This window comes from Macrotis lagotis, chromosome X (assembly GCF_037893015.1).
Source record: "Macrotis lagotis isolate mMagLag1 chromosome X, bilby.v1.9.chrom.fasta, whole genome shotgun sequence".
Lineage (NCBI taxonomy): Eukaryota > Metazoa > Chordata > Mammalia > Peramelemorphia > Peramelidae > Macrotis > Macrotis lagotis.
The window spans coordinates 40,832,359-40,852,846 of NC_133666.1; positions in this window are offsets into that span (position 1 = coordinate 40,832,359).

Here is a 20,488-nt window from a genome sequence, read left to right on the forward strand (position 1 = left end):
ACAGGCTCCCAGAGAGTAGGACACCACCGACACAACAAATCACAAATGTGATCCTTTACACAACAAGCTCCCCAGTACTCCAACTTCTGTGTCTTCACCTACCCCCCAGTAAGTGGATAGATCCAGGATTAAGCTGGTAAATATTTAACAACCAGCTCTTGGGGGCCGAGAGGATGTGCACAGGATACACTTCTATTCTTACCCTGAATTACTATCATATTTTCCTTCAATCTCTTTAGTCTCAACCACGAAGAAAACAATGACTACTGTCCTGTTGTGTTGCATTTGCTAATTTCCAAAGTATCAGTAATCATAATGAAAATTGATAAAGCACTCCAATGACCCCCACCCAAAAATCCTGTGGTAATGGGGGTAAATTGGACAAGATATTGAGAGTCCAGGATCATCGGACAGTTGCTGTGCACAGGGGTAGGTTTTCCTACTCACCATGTGTTTACTTCAGATCATCCTGATGCTCAGACCTTTGATTCAATGAATCCTCTAACTGGGCCTGAGCAGATTTCAAATCAAACCCTTTGAATTCAATTTCAACCTGAATTCGGCCAGATGCATTTATGAATAAAGACGCCTCACACACATTTAGCCCAGGATTTCATAAAACAAAGATTATCTCAGGTTGTGTCTATTAAAAATGTCCTGCTAGCTTGATTTTTCTACCATCAGGAAGGTTGGCTTCCCACAATAATTCCACCAGCTCACCACCCATTGTCCCATGGGTGCCTTCCCAAAGCCCTACTGAAACTACTTTCAGGGGTCACTGATGACCTTTCAATTATGAAAATGAATGGCATAATCTTGTAAAAAGGTAATAAATCCAATTGTTTCTTATTACTTTTACATCACCAACATCGTTGTCAGTCTCTTCTCCTCTTCCTTCCCAGATAACCATTGCCTAAAAACATATTTTTAAAAAAAGGAAAAATTGGGCAGCTGGGTGGATAGAGCACCAGACCTGGAACCAGGAAGACCTCAGTTCAAATCTGACCTGAGACACATAGTAATTGCCTAGCAGTGTGACCTTGTCCATGTCACTTTACCATATTGCCTTAAATAAATAAATAAAAATTTAATTAAAAAAAGGAGAAAAGCAGAAGAGATTTTTGAAAACTAAGAAAACTGATCCAGATAGTCTCTTCTTTCTAGGAAAAAAGTGTGTGTAATTGAAAGCTTAATGGTGTCCTGACTCAAATTCCCAGAAAACATCTACCATCACCAAAAACCAAGTCAACACGTGGGCCATGCCTGGGACTACACTTTTCATGGGAACCAATGTCTGGTTCAGAATCATTCCCTGTCTTAGTCCCCGTTCTGAGGTCTTTCAGAGGAGTTTACCTCTCCAATGATGATCATTCGGTTCAGGTGTTATACAGCTATCACACAAACCCCTGCTTCAGTCCCTATAAAATGGCCTTTGTCTCAGTTTTACTTCTATGGGTTCTTTCAGCAACACAGAGCATCCCTGACCATCCCTTCTTCTCTTGGCCTCGTAGACACCACCTTCTCCTGGGTCTCATGCTACCCCTCCCCAACTGATGCTTCTCAGTTTCTCTGGGGGGGGGGGGGTAGTCATCCTCTTCCAGAGCTCCTAAGATGCTGCCTCTAGCCCTTCTCCATCATATGCTGTCCCTTGAGAATCTTCCCCACACCTTAACTTCACCTAGCTCCCCTCCACAGCTGAGCCCTGCCTCACCCTCACCACGACGGGCCCTCTCCAGAGCTCTGACACACAGGGTCAACAGTTTTCTAGACCAGAGACACATTGTTCACCATGCAAAGGGAGGCTGTCATCTTTTCCATAAGGCACTTGTGTCATCTCACTTCATTATTGCTATCAGTGTCCCCTGTCCAGAGCACTAACTGCCTTTTTTTCTTTCTTCTCACATCCCATTTATTTACAAACTCCAACTGATTTGAGCTGCCTGGCATAGACATCTTGAATCTGTCTCCTCTCTTTTCTTGCAGGGATGGTGCATCTTCTCATGGGGTTCCCCATGGACTACTGTGGCCCCATCCAACATGTCTTTGAAGCCAATGCCCAACGCATTTTCCTCAACATGGCTAGCATGGCATGGGGTAGACCCAATTGCAAAGAACCTTGAAACTCAGCAACTCTGCTGTGGCAAGACAGAACAATTACAAACCACACTAGAAAAGAAAGGTTGAGGGGGTGCTATAGTGCTGTGGGGTGCAGAGCAAGCTCAATTCAGTGATCATTAGGTCAGTCATGGACTGACTGGGCATGGACAGTTCACTGATCTACTAGAGGGCAATGTAAGGAAGACAAATGAGGCACCTCTGGGAGGGTTATCCTGATTCCGTAGGGGTTGAGGGGTAGGATGGGGAATAAGGCATTTCTATCTATATCTATATAATGTATTTGGGTGTGTATGTTTGTGTACGTATGTGAGATATTCTGTCCATGATTAACATTTGGACTTCAGGAGGGGTATTAGAGACCCAGAGACAGAGGCAGAGAGATTGATATAAAGAAAGAGTCAAAAAGAGACAGAGATGGAGACAGAGAAACAGATGCAGGCAGAGATGGAGACAGAGACAGAGACAAGAGACACAGAGACATAGATAGAAACAGATTGAGAGACTCCAAATGAGCCAGAGATGGAGAGAGAAAGAGAGAGAGAGAGAGAGAGAGAGAGAGAGAGAGAGAGAGAGAGAGAGAATCAGAAAGAGTAAAAGAGATTGAGAAAGTCAAAGAAAGACAGATATGGAGAGAGAAAGAGAGGCACATAGATAGTGAAGCAGAGAGGAGAGGAGGGAGAGATACAGCAACAGAGACAGAGACAGAGACAGACACACTTCTAGAAGGATGGAGCCATCTTTTCAGAAAACCAAGAGAGACGTCATTTCTTCTCCCTGCGTCCCCCTGTCCATGTTCTGGGAGTTGCTTTGGCTAACAGAGGACCAGGCCTGGAGGGATGCTCCAGGAGGCAAACTGTGAGGATGTGGCTCAGCTGTGGTATGACATTAAGTCAGGCTGCAGAGATCTCAGTGCCATTGTCAGGGCTGGGGCAGGCACATGGGGAAGAATTGAAGAGTGCTGCCTCAGTTGTTAAACAAGTGCCTTGCTACCTCCATCAATTCAGAGTGTCCCTGGAATTATGGCTATCTAGCCTTTGCGTGGGGAGAACTTTCAAGGGTCTTATAAAGAGAGTGGGAGAAGCGGCTAAGTGGCCTAATGGATAGAGCAGGAGTCCTGGAGTAAGGAGGACCCAAGTTCAAATCCAACCCAAGACACTTAATAATTACATAGCTGTGTCGCCTTGGGCAAGCCACCTAATCCCATTTCCTGGCAAAAACTTAAAAAGGTTCAGTGGGAAGGTGGTCAGTTCAGTAGAACCCCCCCCCCCCGCCAATTTGGGTTGGTGCCTCTTCCTGGGAACTAGGGGTTTGGAGGAAGGTGTTCTTCAAGAGAAGATAATGAGTAGTGTGTTAGGCCCTAGAAGCTGGCCCACAGGTTTATGAAGACCCTCCAACAAGACAGACCCCAAAGAAAAAAATACAATAACCAAAACTGTGAACAGTAGCTTAAGGGATGAACAGCCAATCAATGATGGATATGGTAAACCAATGAGAGCACACAAAGGCAGAACTAGGTGAAGGCCAGGGGGCCCCAACCAGTGAGTAGCCTGGTCCCAAGGATGATCTGGGACACTCCTGCTTCCAGCTGCACCCCCCCCCCAACTTGAGCCCTGAGCAGCATTGCTTATACGCATGCTGTGTGCATTTAGGCAGACTTTTGTGTCCCCACCTTGGAGGGAGACACAGCTTCCAGGAAGCAGGTTGCCTCTTCCTTCCAAGGTGGGGGTGTTGTCCATATTGTTGGTTCTCTTTGACTAAGAAATTTGGATTCCATATGTAAAGAAGTCTGCATTTAGTAATGGAGGAGCAGGTTGCAGTAAGCAGGTTCTCTGCCTTCAGGGTCAATTGGCAATCAAAATGCATCATGTTGTCCCACTCTGCTTGGAAACCTCCAGACTGAAGGAATTCCTCATTGCCAGAGCCAACCCTGTCCACTTCCATGGAGGCCAAAGCCACCCTGCCACTGTTACCCATCATGCCTGCTTCTGACCCTCTGAGGTCAAAGGGCACAAGGGTCACTCTCACACTTGTGCCAGCCCTCTCATGAGGGTTGCCCTCCCTCACCTTGAAGAGACCCAGTAGCAAGACCCACAGCTTGCTCAAGGCTTCCTCATCTTCCTAAGACAGTGTTTGAGGCCCTTTCCCACCCTGTTTTCCTCCTCTGTGGGCTCTGGCCAGCTCACCAATCCCTCTCCTCTCTTTGTCCCCATTGTGTGTCCCTGTAGATCTCTGCTGCTCCCCTTCCTCTCCCTCATCCCCTTTTCTGAGCCTATCTGTGCCAGTGTGTGAGTAGGTGTGTGCATGTGTGTGTGTGAGTAACATTAAAGCAACAAAAAATTAAGTTCACAAATTTTTTATTCTTTTTTATCTGCTGTCACATTAACAATATATATCCTTCTGCTCTGGAATCTCCTAATTCTCTGAAATACAGCTGTGTGTGTATATATACATACATGCATACATATATATATATGTATACACACACACACACACACACACACACACACACACACATATATATATATATATATATATATATATATATATATAATATATAATACACACACACACATATATATATATATGTATTTATAGTTTGTTTTTGTACGAGGCAGAAGGGTGACTCTGAGAAGAACCCCTAGGAGATCTCGGCCCCTTTAATAGCTGCCAAGAGAAAAGAACAAAATAGGGGTTAGGCCAGCAGCTGTAAGAATGTGCCCCTCTAGAATCTTAAAGGAAACCACCCAGAAAACAACAGAGACACAGCTGATGACAGCCAAGTACATGACTATACAAACACATGCCAAATGGGAGAAAGCCCTTTCTGGTTTAGCTATTTCCCTTTTGAGTCTGGCCCTGACTGAATACTGAAAGAGAATCTTAGGAACCTGGAGCAGAATTGCGGCCTGGCTCTAGGGACACCCTGTGGCTGGAAGGGGATGGCCCAGGAATGACATGCCACTTTGTGTGGAAGAAAAATGCTCCAGTTTCCAACAAGTTGGCTTTGGGAGAGACTTCAGAAGGAAATCTCCAGCAAGATGGTGGCATACCGTCTGCTCTGAGGGGAAGGCCTTTTGTTTTTTACCTCTCTCTGGCCTCAGAGTAAAACCATTTAGAAGAGAAGGATGGACTATCTCCACTGGATTTCATGGTAATACCACTGGGGTGCAGCAGGAGTGAGGATGATAAATCCAGCTCTTTCTCAGGTGGGGAAGCTCAACCACAAAGAAACAAGATACAGAGAGAGAAAGAGGGACAGACAGAAACACAGATATTCAACCACGTTGGGGGTCAGGTCCTTACTTGGGTTCACCAAATGGAAAGGTGGTGACCACCTCTCCTCCTACACTGAAAATGTCCTCATACAACCACTCCCAATTGCAGGCAGGTTGGCCCACACTTCGTAGAGTTGCATTAGGGGCATGGGTAGAAGCACCCGAGGTAACCTGGATCCAGGCAATCACAGAGGTCTTCTTCATTCAGAATCAGCCTGCCTCTTTCATCTTACATCTTCTCATTCTTTTCCCCACTGGGGAGCTACACAGAAAACTGAGGCAAACAGGGTAAAGTGACTTGCTCACAGTCACATACAGTCACATAGCTTAAGGTCTGAGGTCACCTTGGAATTCACCAAGAGGAATCTTCCTGACAACCATTTTGATCTCTTAGACCTGGTGAGATAATTAGGGCTTTAGAGGCCCCAGATCACCCAGGCTCTCACTGATTGGTCAACAATAAGTCCCAGGCCAAGGCCTGATTGGCTCAGAGTAAATGAAACTAGCAATCATTTCTCTTTGGGCCAAAAACCCTCAGGGTCTTCCTCTCCTAAGTTGATTTTTAGGTGGGGTCTAGGTAAAAGAGACTATTCTTTGCTTCTTTTCTGTCTTGCCCCATGTCAATCAATGAATGGGCATGGCCTTAGACAAACTGAGACCCTTAAAAGCCAAGGTCCTCCAGTTCACCCAGAGCCATCTCCAGTCTTGCTGATCTTATCTGACCCCTAGACTGAAATAGCTACAGAGGAGAAAGGGGGCTGGTGACTTAGAACATGGGTCCCCCTCACTCCAATCCAATTCACCTGCATGCCATGGCTTGCCTCCTAGATCTCAGGATCTTCTACAAGAAGATACCAGGAAGAACTAAAAGTGTCTCTAAATGGGTCACTAATTTTGATTTTAAAATTACATTAAATGTGAATATTTAATTTTGAATAATTCTATATATTAAAGTTCTATAAAACATATCTATTTATTATATATTAAATAACATGTACCTCTATAAAATAGTATAATTATTTGTAATGATCATTATGATATTAAAAATAAATATAAATGAAATTTGAATTTCAATAGTCAAAATTTTAAAAATTCCCTTTTTTTCATAAGGGAGTATGTGAAATATTCCCTCTTAAGATTTAATAGACCTAGTGAAGTCCTTTCAGGGTTAAAAATTATTCAAAGACAAACTATTACTTTTCGACTATTCTTAGAAGAAAGAGGAAGAGAGACCCTGCATTCCAAACCAGGCATGTTACCAATTCTGTTGGCAGGCGTGAGAAATGGACTATTTCAAGAGAGACCTTGCATCTTTAGTGATATATTTGATGATAAAACTATCTTAACTGGGAGAACAGTAGACTGGTACATGAGTTCAATAAGACAGTTATAAAACTGAAGGTTATTATTATCACCATCCGGATGGTGAGGTCATATTTTATGAAAACCATTCAGCCTTTTCTTTCTTGCTGGGCCGGATTTTCACAAGTAAAATGTATCTCTGAAGACTAACCAGTGAGGCGACAGAGAAGGATGATAGGGAGGAGGAGGGATCACATTAGGTCATATAATCTCACTTGACTGTCCATTCAGGGCAGCTCTGGGGTCTTTACTAACATTGTGAGACTTGGAGTGTGAGCCATCTTCTCAAGGAAAGCCAAAATAAACTATTTTTCTTATTTTCTCAGAGGATTCTTTCTATATTTTTAAGTGGATTTTTCTCCCACATAGGAGGGTTTGTATTCAGGGGTGGCGAGGAAGTAAAGGGGTGATAACAAATGGAAATTAATTTAATTGTACATGATCCTAAAGCGAGTTTAGAGGGTGTGCTCACACCTCTAGGTTTGTACAAGCCCCTGTTTCTATGGGGGGGTATGAGGAGCAGTATGTATCACTTCACAAATAAAGAGCAATATGTATTGAATTGACCAGCTGGGGAAAGAAGATGTGCCAAGGTCCAGGGAGGGCCATTCCCTCACTGCTAGGTTAAACTCAATTATCTGTAAATTCAAAAACAACAGAAGTGAACCCAAAGGAAGACCTGACTTGAGAGTTGGCACCATGACTTCTTAGCTGGGACTGCGGGAAAGCCATTTCACCTATCTGCCTCACTTTCCTTCACTGTCAAATGGGAATAATAATAGCAGTTGCCTGGTAGGATTGTGAGATAATTGGATATGACTTTAGCACAGTGTCTGGTCCACTGTAGAGGTGAAGAACAGCCTGGTCGTTCCCTTTCTTCTTCTCCTGGGCTTTGTGATAGTTAAGCCAGAGAAAAAAAGAGAAATGAAATTTTTACCTAGGGAAGAGGGGAAGCAAGGCTGCCTAACTTGAGGCTTTGGGATTTAACACCCACGTGCAATTTAGCATTTTCTTCCCAGATTGGCCCTGGGTCCATGACCCAAAAAAAGGCAAAGAAGGTCTGCCAAGGGCCCAGTGGCCACAGAAACCCTCCCTCTCCATAGAAAAACTTCACACCTTTCTTATGGGCCCCTTCCATCTGGGTGCTCACATTGACTGAGCCTCTCCAGAGGCAGTGGGAAGGGGCAGGGCTGGGCTCAGAGAAAGGAGTCCTTACCTCTGGGGCAAGGCCAGGAGCCCAAACTGGAGCTGGACTTAGATTGGGCCCGGAACTGACCCAGGGCCTCTCTCTATAGTAGAGAACTAGCCATGGGTGAGAAGGAGGGGAAGAAGGCCTGGTCAGAACAGGGCTCTGGATGGCTACAGACACCAAGGTCCCTGGGGTCCAGGTCTTACCACCCACCACACCTGGGCTTTAATCAGGATGGGGAACTTGCCTTTGGAGTCTTCTCCCAGCCAAGTCTTTATCCTGGACCAACCTGGAACCAAAACAGACAAAGGGGTGAATGAATGGGATTATTGCCAAACCAGGAGAGTCATAAAGAGGACCTCTCATGCCTGACAGTGGTTACAATACTTATAGTGTACGCAGGGTCCTGTGGCGATGCATGTACATTATCCTTGTTGATGACAAAATCTGCCTGTGGATGTTGCCGACTTGGGGCCAGGCACTGGGTTCTGTAAGCCCAAATAGAAAAATAAAGCCCTCTTAGCCCTTTGGGAAACAGACTTTTTGCTGGGGGATAGCCATTTTCTCAGAAGGCACAAGTGATTGTATATTTTGAACTCCCAGATGTACATTAATCAAACCACCCTGCCATGAATTGAGTGTAATAAATGTTACCCTTGATCTACTATAGTTCATTCATTGCAGCACTGGGGCCAGAACTCAGTTTTGTGATGTTTACACCAATGTTCTGTCTACCTTAGGTTGGGTAGATTGAGAAGAATGAGGGGGGTTAGGTTTGGGGTACAGAATGAGAAGCCTGTCCCTTGTTACCTTAACCCTGGCTGGATGGACACTCTCAAGGCCTCCTGTATAGTCTAAGGGCCCAGCAGGTCCTTGGTCATTTTAGGAGGTTATTGTCAGTAAGCTAATGGGGTGGATGACTGGGGGGAATAATAAGGGTGCCAGGTAGAAAGTGAGTAGGTAGCTTAGGGCATGGTCTGAGTCTCTTCACACCTTCTCTCTAGATCAATAATAGACAAGTGGTCACCTAACTCAGTGGTGGGTCCCCTGTCACCCTGAGCTCTAGGGTAATCCAGGGATCGCTTTATCTAGTACCATGTCATTAATAAATAGTATTAAATAGCATTACCACCACTGTCTTGGGGAATCACCTCAATGTAGAGGGCTTAGTCCTTCAGGAAATATGATTTGTATAACAAATAAAATAATAATCATAATAGAGAATATCATATATGACACGGTGTAATATTGTTGCAATATCTTGTATCAAATGAAGAATAATTATTAGCATAAAATTATTCTACAATATACTACAAGACATCCTATGATAATGTGATTTATTATTACAAGTCTCCCTACTGAGTACAGAAACCTCCCCTCCCTGTTCCACATTGGATTAGGAATGAGATGGCCACTTGGTCAAGGTTTCAGCCAAACCTGAGAGGCCTGAGGCAGAACCTCATAGTCAATCCCCAGTTAAAACCCATACAAAATGTCTCCAATTCCCCTAGAGGGTGCTTCTGAGCTTCTACTACCCTGTGATGCCAGAACCTTCCCAGCTCTTTGTGGTAGGGGGTAATCCCCTCGTCCTTTCTGAAGATAGAAAGGGTAAGAACTGAGGCCTGCTTCTCTCAGGAGCCCCTCAGTAACTCCCTCCCTCAAAGGAATCCAAGATCAGAAAGGACGGAGCCTCTCTGCCCCCTAGGGATAAAGGGAAGCAGAACAGCCCTGAAAGGGCTCAGAGTAGGAGGGAGGGGCAGAGCAGCTCCCAGAGGGAGGGGGAGGCAGGGGGTGGGGCAGAGGAACACTCAGAGCAAGGGGAGCAGAGAGGCAGAAGTGTTCTCTGCCCGCTGTTCAAGATGGCATCAGGGCTAGGCAGGGCCTCAGGAAGACATATAGGAAAGCTTACATCTTGTAGTGGCGAAACCAAGGCCCAGGGAGGGGAAACCCTGGCTTTCCTTCAGACTGGCATAATACATACTGCAATAATGTAATGTGGTATAATAAAATATGAAAGCCCAATAAAATTCAATGCCATAAAATATATAATCCCAACTAATACAGAAACACCCCCCATTCCTAGTTATACTAGAGGCTCGATGACCCCTTGGTAAAGATCTCACCCGCCTGAGACAGGCCGAGAAGGCAAGTTGTCCTGCTCAAGTTCCAGCTAAAAACCGCTACAAAATGACGTTAGTGCCCCGAGAAGATCTTTCTGGGAATCTGCCCCTCCTAGACGCAAGGAGCTTGTCCATCCCTCCTCTGGATTGAGAAGGATAAGACCCGAGGCTCGCTTCTCTCAGGAGCCCCTCAGAGACTCCCTACCTGAAATGCGTACAGGGATAGAAAGGAAGGAGACTTTTCTGACTCCTAGGATAAAGGGAAGCAGAGAAAGCCCTGAAAGAGGCCAGAGTGGGAGGCCTGCTTCTCTCAGGAGCCCTCTCCTCTCTCATTTACCTGACATTTTCACAGTCTCTTGCATGTCTGATCCTCCCGCATTGCACTCCGGTAAGCCTTCCACACTCCATGTTATAAAGAAGGCCTCGGGGATGCAGAGGAGAAAGGGCCATAGTCACTCAAGTTGGCGGCAAAGGCAGTGACATGAAGGTAGGTCCCAGCCCCCTCATTCAGGTATTCATTCTGGGTTCCACTGAACCTGTCTGATTTTCTCTCCCTCCCCAATCACATCCCTGAATGAAATGGGCCATGACCGTGAGGCAGAGCTAGCAAGTAGCAAAGATCCCTTTTCTGACCTATTCTGAGGGTGACTCAAAACGCTGCCAAAGCTTTGGAGAGGGAAATAAGTGTTTCAGCAGTTGGTGGGAAGAGATCCTTCAGTCTCTCCATTCCTACTCCATCAAGTGCTCCCCACTCCTTTCCTGACAAAAACAATCCTTTCCTTCGGGGTAGACTGTCCAAGCTGGCTTGGCCTGCAGGTAGCAAAGAGTGGTGGTATACTGTCCCTTGCAGTTCTGGGGAGCCCTGACTTCTCCTAATTGTCTCTGCTCTTTCTATGCACCGAGACTGAGAGGACACGTAATCCTCATACCAAATCAGCCAGACTTGAGGGCTGGCACTTTGATGGCACATTGATTTCAGTCAGGGGGGGGGGACCTGCCTAGAGAGAATACTGTGGGCTTCAAACTCATGAATTGGCACATGTGTCCAGCTATTTGGTGACTGATCTGCACTCTTCTCAAGCTCATCTTTCAAAAAGCCATCCCGCATCAGGGGGAACCTAAGAATTTTGCATTTCTCAGTAGATGTCGCTGCCTGTATCGCCCCACTGTACGTGGTTTGCCAAGTGTGAGCAAGTGTGTCTTGCCACCTTGTGGGTACTGCTTGTGTTGATGTGGATCCCATAAGGTACCATTGAAATGATTACTAAGCAAGCTCCCCTCAGCAAGAGGGAAGAGAGCAGCTTTTCAAGATCAGGGAGTGAACTACATTTGTTAGCAACATAGAGCCAGCAGAATCTCCTAAACTGCTGACGCTTTATGCATGTGGTAATCATAAAAAGACCAAGAAAGACTGGCTTTGTGTGGGCCTCTGCCAATTGTCTCTGTGACACGTGGTTCATTGGTATGTCTAGGCAGAAAGAAGAGGGTGGCAAAGGGATGCTAAGGCTGCATCACAAGAGTGTCCATGTAACAGCCAGACAGCTCTTGGAGCTGACCAAGTTCAAGCATGAAGGCCCTCTGGGATGACCCTGACAAAGGATCCTTCAAAGCCTCTGCAACAGATTCAGAAGCCGAGATCTTCCATGCACTCGCCAGCCCTGAGAGTCTTAGGAAATTATTAAAAATGTAGGAATCTGAAGAACAGATATGTTGCCCTACTAAATGTAGTCCCAACTGTTCCACGTTGGGATGACACTACTAATTATCAGAAAGGTTTGCCTCACTTCAGGCCAAAATCAACGTTTTTTAGTAATTCCTACCAAAAGTTCATCAATTCCTAGAAGGTTAGAGTCAGAAACAACTTTAGAGACCTGGTCCTATGGTGTAAAAATGGAGTCAATTGAAAAAAGGGAAATGTAATGGGAGAAAGAAAAAGGAGAGGGGGAATAGACCAAGATATTTAATATAATAAGATTTTTTTATTATTACAATGAGTTATTGCAATGATATGGAAGGTGGTGGCAAGGGGGAATGAGGGAACCTTTGCACTCATCAGAGGGGGCTAGGAGAGGAAACAGCATACATACTCAATGTGGTATAGGCATCTGGAGTAAGAAGGGGGTGGAGTAGCGGGGAAGGGTGGGGATGTGAATAAAGAAGGAAAAGATGGACCATGGAGGGAGAGTGCTCAGATATAACACATTTTCTTTTTTACTTCTTGCAAAGGGCTGGGATTGGAAGACCTTTCCAGGACCATAGGGCCAGGTGGATTCTGGGCCTAAGGGGTGGTATGGGGGCTCAGGGCTTCTTGGCCCCAGGACCAGGGATCTGTCTGCTGTGCCACTCAGCGACCCTACAGCAGATTCAGAGTGAAAGGAGAGAGAAAATATAGTACATGGTAGTGGAGAAATAAGAAAGGAGGGAGTTGTGATCAGCAATGGCAACGTTGGAAAAATATGGAAGTAACTTTTCCGATGGACTTACCATAAAGAATGCGATCCACCCATGACAGAGTTTTTGGTGTTGGAACAAAGACTGAAGCACATTTGTTATTATTATAATTTGGGGGAGGGTGCAGGGCAAATGGGGCTGGGTGGCCTGCCTGGGGCCACATAGCAGGGTGATTTTTGGGGGACTGAGGCTGGATTTGGACCCGGGTGCTCCTGACTCAAGGGCCAATGCTATGTCTGCCACCCAGCCACCCCTACTATTATTGCTATTTTATTTGATTTTGGGTCTTTTTTTTCTTCTTTTAGGTTTTTGCAGGGTAGTGGGGATCGGGGTGGCTTGCATGTCACATGGCTGGGTGATAGTTAAGTCTACGGGGCTAGATGTGGGCTTGGATGCTTGTGGCTCCAGGGCTGGTGCTTTGTCCATTGCTCCACCTGGCCATACCTACAATTATTACTATTATTCTTTTTTTAATTTTAAATTTTTTTCTCTTCCCTTTACTTTATCGCCCAAGCAAGTCTATATTCATGGGGGGAGGGGTATTTTGTTTACTCTCAAACAAGAATATTTTATTAATGTAAAAAAAATTGTACAAAATGAGAATTAAAAAATAAAATTAAAAAAAAAGAAATTCTAGTTCTTAACAAAAATAGAATTTTAGTCCTGGAAAGGGCTTTATAAATCATTTATTCATTTATGTCAATTCCCTTATCTTTTATTTCTAAAGAAAGATTTTATTTATTTTGACTTTTGCTATTATTCCCCTATTGTTTCTTCCTTCCTCCCACCGCCCACAGAAGGCATTCTGTTAGTCTTTACATTGGTTCCATGTTATACAATGATCTCAGGTGAATGTGATGACAGGGGCGGAGCCAAGATGGTGACAATAAGAGATCCAGTCTTAGGAGCTCTCTGATAAAACTCATAAGCTAAGGACTCTAACTGAACTTTTGAGAGACAGAACCCACAAAGGGACCCATTGAGGCAGTTCTCCTACTCAAGGTAACCTGGAAAAGAGCAGAAAGGCTCTGCTCCCTGGGGTCAGAGGGGTGGCCTGCCAGAGCGAATGAACTTCAGCCTCCCGGAGGCAGCCCCAGGGCACTGGGAGCCATAGCTCTCAGCAGCTGGGGAGTCTCCTGAGCTGCACCCCAGGGAGCGCTGAGCACAAAGTGGGGGAACAGCGGGGGACCTCTGCCAGAGCGAGCACATGGAGCCCAGCCCTCAGGGCACACAAAGAGCAGTGTGGTCTTTCCTCAGCCCAGACATGGAAACAGAAGCAGGCAGAGCCAGTAAACAGGAGCCCCCAGGGCATGAGCCAATTGAGCTGAGGGAGGGGAGTGAAGAGAGAGAGACTGCCAAGCTCTGTCCTCTGCCTCTGGAACAGGACTCTGGGGCTCTGACCACATTCAGATCCTGATCCCATTCTAGGCCCCCCCATAGAACAAGAGCCCCCCCCCACCTTGGCCCCGTGGCAGAGGGGGGCACTTATGGTCATTCACAGACCAGGAGGGAGGACAGAACCTCACACAGTGAGACCCTTGTGGGAGTGTCCCAAAAGCTCAGGAAGCACCCCAAAACCAGGCCCAGGCTGGGAAAATGAGCAAGCAGAGAAATAAGAGGAAGACTAGAGAAATATTTTGCAAATGAGCCCAAGAAGGATCAAAATACTCAGTCTGAAAATGAGGAAGCACAAGCTCCTGCATCTAAAGACTCCAAGAAAAACAAAAATTGGGCTCAGGCTATGATAGAGCTCAAAAAAGACTTTGAAAATCAAATGAGAGAGTTAGAAGAAAAACTGGGAAAAGAAAGGAGAGAGATGCAGGAAAAACATGAAAATGAAGTTAGCAGTTTAGTCAAGGAAATCCAAAAAAATGCTGAAGAAAATAGCATGCTAAAAACTCGCTTAGGTCAAATGGATAAAAGTTCAAAAAGTTATTGAGGAGAATGCTTTAAAAAGCAAAATTGGCCAGATGGAAAAAGAGATAAGAAAACTCTCTGAGGAGAACAAATCCTTCAGACAAAGAATAGAATTCAGGGAGATTGATAAATTTACCAGAAATCAGGAATCAATACTTCAAAACCAAAAAAAAATGAAAAATTAGAAGAAAATGTGAAATATCTCATTGAAAAAACAACTGATATGGAAAACAGACTTAGGAAAGATAATTTGAAAATTATTGGAATACCTGAAAGTCATGATCAGGAAAAGAGCCTTGACATCATTTTCAAAGAATTACTACTGGAAAATTGCCCTGATATGATAGAAGCAAAGGGCAAAATAGAAATGGAGAGAATCCACTGGTCCCCCGGAGAAAGAGATCCCAAAAAACCAACCCCTAGGAATATTATAGCCAAGTTCCAGAACTCCCAAGTGAAAGAGAAAATATTACAAGCAGCCAGAAGGACATGGTTCAAATATCGTGGAGCTGCAGTCAGGATCACACAGGAACTAGCAGCAACTACATTGCAAGCTCGTAGGGCTTGGAATACAATATACCGGAAGGCAAAAGAGCTTAGAATGCAGCCAAGAATGAACTACCCAGCAAGGCTGAATGTCCTCTTCCAGGGAAAAAAAGATGGACTTTCAATGAACCAGGGGAATTTCAAAGGTTCCTTTTGGAATGGCCAGAGCTGAACAGAAGGTTTGATCTTCAGATACAGGACTCAGGTGAAGCATGGAGATTGGAGGAGAGGGGGGAAATATGAGGGACTTAATGAGAATGAACTGCATGTATAGAAAAATGATACTGATAATATTCATATGAACCATCTCAGTTAATAGAGCAGGTAGAGGGAGCTTTTATAGTTGAAGCACAAGAGAAAGCTGAATTCGAAGATAAAATATGGTGTAAAAATGAAGTCAATAGAAAAAAGGGAAATGGAATGGGAGAAAGAAAAAGGAGATGGGGAATAGTCCAAGATATTTTACATAAGATTTTTTTTATTACAATGAGCTATTGCAATGATATGGAAGGGGGGAGGCAAGGGGGAATGAAGGAACCTTTGCTCTCATCAGAGATAGATAGGAGAGGAAACAGCAAATATACTCAATGGGGTATAGACATCTGGAGTAAGAAGGAGGGGGGAGCAGGGGGAAGGGGTGGGGATGTGAATAAAGGAGGACTGGATGGACCATGGGGGGAGAGAGGTCAGATATAACACATTTTCTTTTTTACTTCTTGCAAGGGGCTGGGATTGGAAGACGTTTCCAGGACCATAGGGCCAGGTGGATTCTGGGCCTAAGGGGTGGTATGGGGGCTCAGGCCTTCTTGGGCCCAGGACCAGGAATCTGTCTGCTGCACCACTCAGCGGCCGTACAGCAGATTCAGAGTGAAAGGAGAGAGAAAATATAGTACATGGCAGTGGAGAAATAAGGAGGGAGTTGCGATCAGCAATGGCAACGTTGGAAACATATGGAAGTAACTTTTGTGATTGACTTATCATAAAGAATGTGATCCACCCATGACAGAGTTGTTGGTGTTGGAACAAAGACTGAAGCACATTTTTTATTATTATTATTTGGGGGAGGGTGCAGGCCAAATGGGGCTGGGTGACCTACCTGGGGCCACATAGCTGGGTGATCTTTGGGTGTCTGAGGCCAGATTCAGACCCAGGTACTCCTGGCTCAAGCGCCAATGCTCTGTCTGCCACCCAGCCATCCCTACTATTATTACTACTTTATTTTGTTTTGGGTCTTTTTTTTTCTTTTTGGTTTTTGCAGGGCAGTGGGGATCGGGTGGCTTGCATGTCACATGGCTGTGTGATTGTTGGGTCTATGGGGCTGGATGTGGGCTTGGATGCTCGTGGCTACAGGGCTGGTGGTTCGTCCATTGCGCCACCTGGCCATACTTACAATTATTACTATTTTTTTTAATTTTAATTTTTTTTTCTCTCCCCTTTACTTTTTTCGCTCAAGCAAGTCTTATCTATCTTCATGGGGGGGTATTTTGTTTACTTGTAAACAAGAATATTTTATTAACACAAAAAAACATTGGTATAAAATGAGAATAAAAAAACATTTGAATGTGATGACAGAGAAATCATATCTTTAAGTATGAGAGTGCAAAATTACATAAGATAACGTTTATTTTTTTCCTAATTTGACAGTAATAGTCTTTGATCTTTGTTCAAGTTCCACCATTCTCTCTCTAGATGCAGATGGTATTCTCCATTGCAGATGGCCCAAAATCTTCCCTATTTGTGGCACTGAAGGGTTGAGCAAGTCCTTCAAGGTTTCTACCCACCTCTCTTACAGAGAAGGAAATCTCAGCCTACAAAGGAGAAATAACTTGGCCTAGGTCACCCACGAAGTTAATGGCCCAATGAACAGAATTCAGTTCCACTACCACCTCTGCTTTTTCCATAGAAGACCTTTAGCACTTCAGCAGAGTGTGCCTGGCAGTAGTGGACTTGGGGAACAAGAGTGAGAATTTGACAGTTTTTCCTGGGATCCTATGATTTAAATGTGATGATGCTTACATGGAACAGTGATGAGCTACTCTTCCCCTCTTAGCTGTAAGAAGAATTTGAATTATGGCCATAAGGGACACCTGCAAACTTTGAAAGTTCCTTCTTAGAAGTAAGAAGATGCAGTTGGATTTCCAAACCCTCCCTGCATTTTACTTTTAAGGATGGAAGTCCTCCTGAACCTACATTTCTGGCAAACCGCCACCCACAGTCCTAAATTGACAGTATACAGCCAGGATTGGGTGGATAAGCAAATGAGACCCCCATCAATCCCTGTGTCGTACAGGTCCCCCAAAGGGGACATCACCATCAATCGAATTGCTGATGGCAGGAATTAGACTGATTTGATTGGGAAATGAAAAGCTTGGGCTTGATCCCAAAGGTTCTGTGTTCCAATATCAAGTCCTAACACTTCTCTTCTAAAGTTCCCCTGAAAATTTTAACACCCTTTTGTTTAAGGTCCTTCCCATAGCTGACTTTCTCTGTTCTAAGATCCCTCTCAATTCTAATTTCTTATGTTCTAGATATTTTTCATTTTTAACATTCTGTGTTAAACAAATGATATGGCATGCTTGAAGGTCCTTCCCAGCTCTAACCACCTTGGTTCTAATGTCCCTCAACAGCTGTTACCGTTCAAAGCCTTTTCCAACTCTTGACATTGGATGTTATTTTCTGAGCTATCTTAGACTATAGTCTCTAAGATTCCTCCCATTTTTGGTATTTCTGGTTCTCTAGTTTGCCCTGTAATGATCTATCCATATGGGAATGTGTCCAGGCTGAGCCACTCCATCCAACCAGGGCTGCTCAGTAATTTCAGTCCATTTTATACATTCCTTCTTATGGTGACCCCAAGACTAGAAAGAAGTAATAGAGAGTATATGTCCAGACTTTGGGGGAACTTTCAGTCATTTCAGAACAAACTTTTCCCAACACATAGTATTCTCACCCCAAGTTGGAAGAGCATGAGTACCTGGTCACTGCAGGGAGGAATGGATGTGAACTCAATGAGTGACTTGCCAGTCTGTGAAACGTGGAGCTAAAAGCCAAAATTAAGTATACATATACGATCTAGGGACAGATGTGGCTCTTAAAAATATTAAGGAAACTAGGTCTCATGAAATTGTTTGGGAGTTGTAATCATAACAGCTGCCAATGATGCTGCAGCCTGAGACTCCTCCAGGAGACTGTAAGAGTGGGTCAGAGACCACCATTCTGGGAGACACCACTTAAATGGGAGGAGAGGAGGCCGACCAACCATCCAGTCTGCCTAACGGCAACTGAATTTGCTTACCATTAAAAGTTCCATTTGTATCCCTCCTCTGGGGCTCTGTTAACAATTACAGGGAAATGTGATATGGTCTTAAAGACCCCAACCTAAGCAGCAAAACTTTAATGGAGACGAGTCCTCCTTGTTATGGCAAGTCCCCAGGATAAGAGCTCCATATTCTGGCTTTAGGGCCAAGTTTCATGTGGCTCTCTAGGTGAGAAGCAACTGTCTTTTTTCTTTATTTTTTTCGCTTATTCTTGGTTGTGTCTGGCTCTGTGAACCTGTTGAGGTTTTCTTGTCAAAGATGCTGGAGTGGTTTGTCATTTCCTTCTCCAGTTTATTGTACAGATGATGAAACTGAGACAAGCATGGTTAAGTGACTTGCCCAGGGTCACACAGCTAGTAAGTGTCTACATACAAATTTAAAGTCAAGAAGATGAGTCTTCCTAAAGCCAGGTACAGCTGAACATTACGATACCTGACTACCCTAAATTTTCTTCAGTCATTTCCAGTCATGTCTAACTAGTCATGACCCTACATGGGGTTTTTCGTATATGTTTTTCTTACCTTTATCCAATTTGTGGGAAGCACCTACGACCACAGAAAAGACATGGAGTATAGTTGTCCAGAGCCTGCTTGGATTCTGAATTTATGGGAATACTTTGAGATGAAAAACCAGTTTTGAGTTAATAGTTTTTATTTGCTTTAAATGTTATCACTCATACAATATTTCTCCATTTTGTCGATTAAGATATCTAAATACGTTCAGAATTTTCTTAAGATCACTCAATAGAAAACATTAAATTGGAGATGTCACTAAGAATATATAATACAAGATAATAGCAGTTGTAATTCTTTAAACCATGTATTTGCCACCATAGGTTAGACAGGTTTTGATTATCACAATAAGTGTGAATACAATTGGTTTGGTTGGGTTTTACTATTAAAGTCAACATGAATAACAATAAACTCCTGGTTTTAGAAACTGAGGCTCCTTTCCCTTTGCAAAATTTTAAACTATTCTAAAGTGGTCTTAAACTATTCTAAACTGGTCTGAAGGTGGAAAGATGATAGGGAAGAAATGGCTTACTCTCATTAACAAAAAGAAATTCTTCAAATGATGGAATCTTCTGGGAAAGGATGTTATTCTCCAACACTGGAATGATCAGTTGATTTGACCCTTGTGTCCATTCCAACTACTCTTTGCCTAAGCCCCAAATTGTATTAAAATAAAAAAAAAATAATAAAAAGATCAACTGAAGCCCTGGAAGGGAAAAGGAGCCAAGTGTTGTCAGGATCTTATTCAGGAATTGGAAATGGAAATTCACTGACTAGGTTACCGAATTCATCCTCAATCTTAGTGTAAACCCATTTGCGATTCCGGCGACACGTAGGCCCACATTTTTTTGAGTTACACTTGGAGCATGGGTAGAAGCAGCCCGCACAAGCTACCTCCAGGCAATCACACAAATCAATACCACTGTGAAGCAGCCTGCCTTTATGGTCATATTTTCTCTGCTTTGTTTCGTGCCCCATGACAGCTTTAGGACGGTTTGAAAACACAGTGGTCTTCCGGCGCACTACTGGCCCTGCTGCTGTGTCATCAGCAGCTGCTGCCCCTGGGAGCTCTGCCTCTTTCTTCTTGGTATCTTCAGACTCAGCAGCTGCAGCCTGGACAACTGGATCTTCCACTCTCAAGGATTCCATTTGCTGGGTGACTTCTTTGACTTCCTTCTCTGCCATCTTCCTTTGACCAGGGACTGCCTTTTCCCCAGTTTCCTGTAGCTGACCTTCAGATTCATCACTTAGAATTTCAACGATATCACTCATCCTGGAGAATGGGTGCAGGATTCTTCTCCCCTTTGCTTCGGCACAAGTTTCTGGAACTTAGGAAATGATAAAGAAGGACATGTCATTACCAAATACACATGAGTGTAATGAAAAAGCTGACTGAACCTGCGAATGCCACAACCTTCATGAAAACATGGCAAGGGTCATTTAAATTTGAAAATATTACTGTGTTTCTTGTGAAAATTCAACTTCAGAGGCCTACAGGAATCCTACGTTAATGGTTCTTTATGGATGTACTTACCAATGGGGACACTCTGAAAAGCCAATTGATCTTTGCGCCAATGATCTGGAAAGAGAACTTTGAATGAAGGGAAACAGGTTTTCACCAGGACCTGGGTGTGAAACAAAGAATTTTGATTTAGAAATGCAAATCCAGGAGGGAAAAACT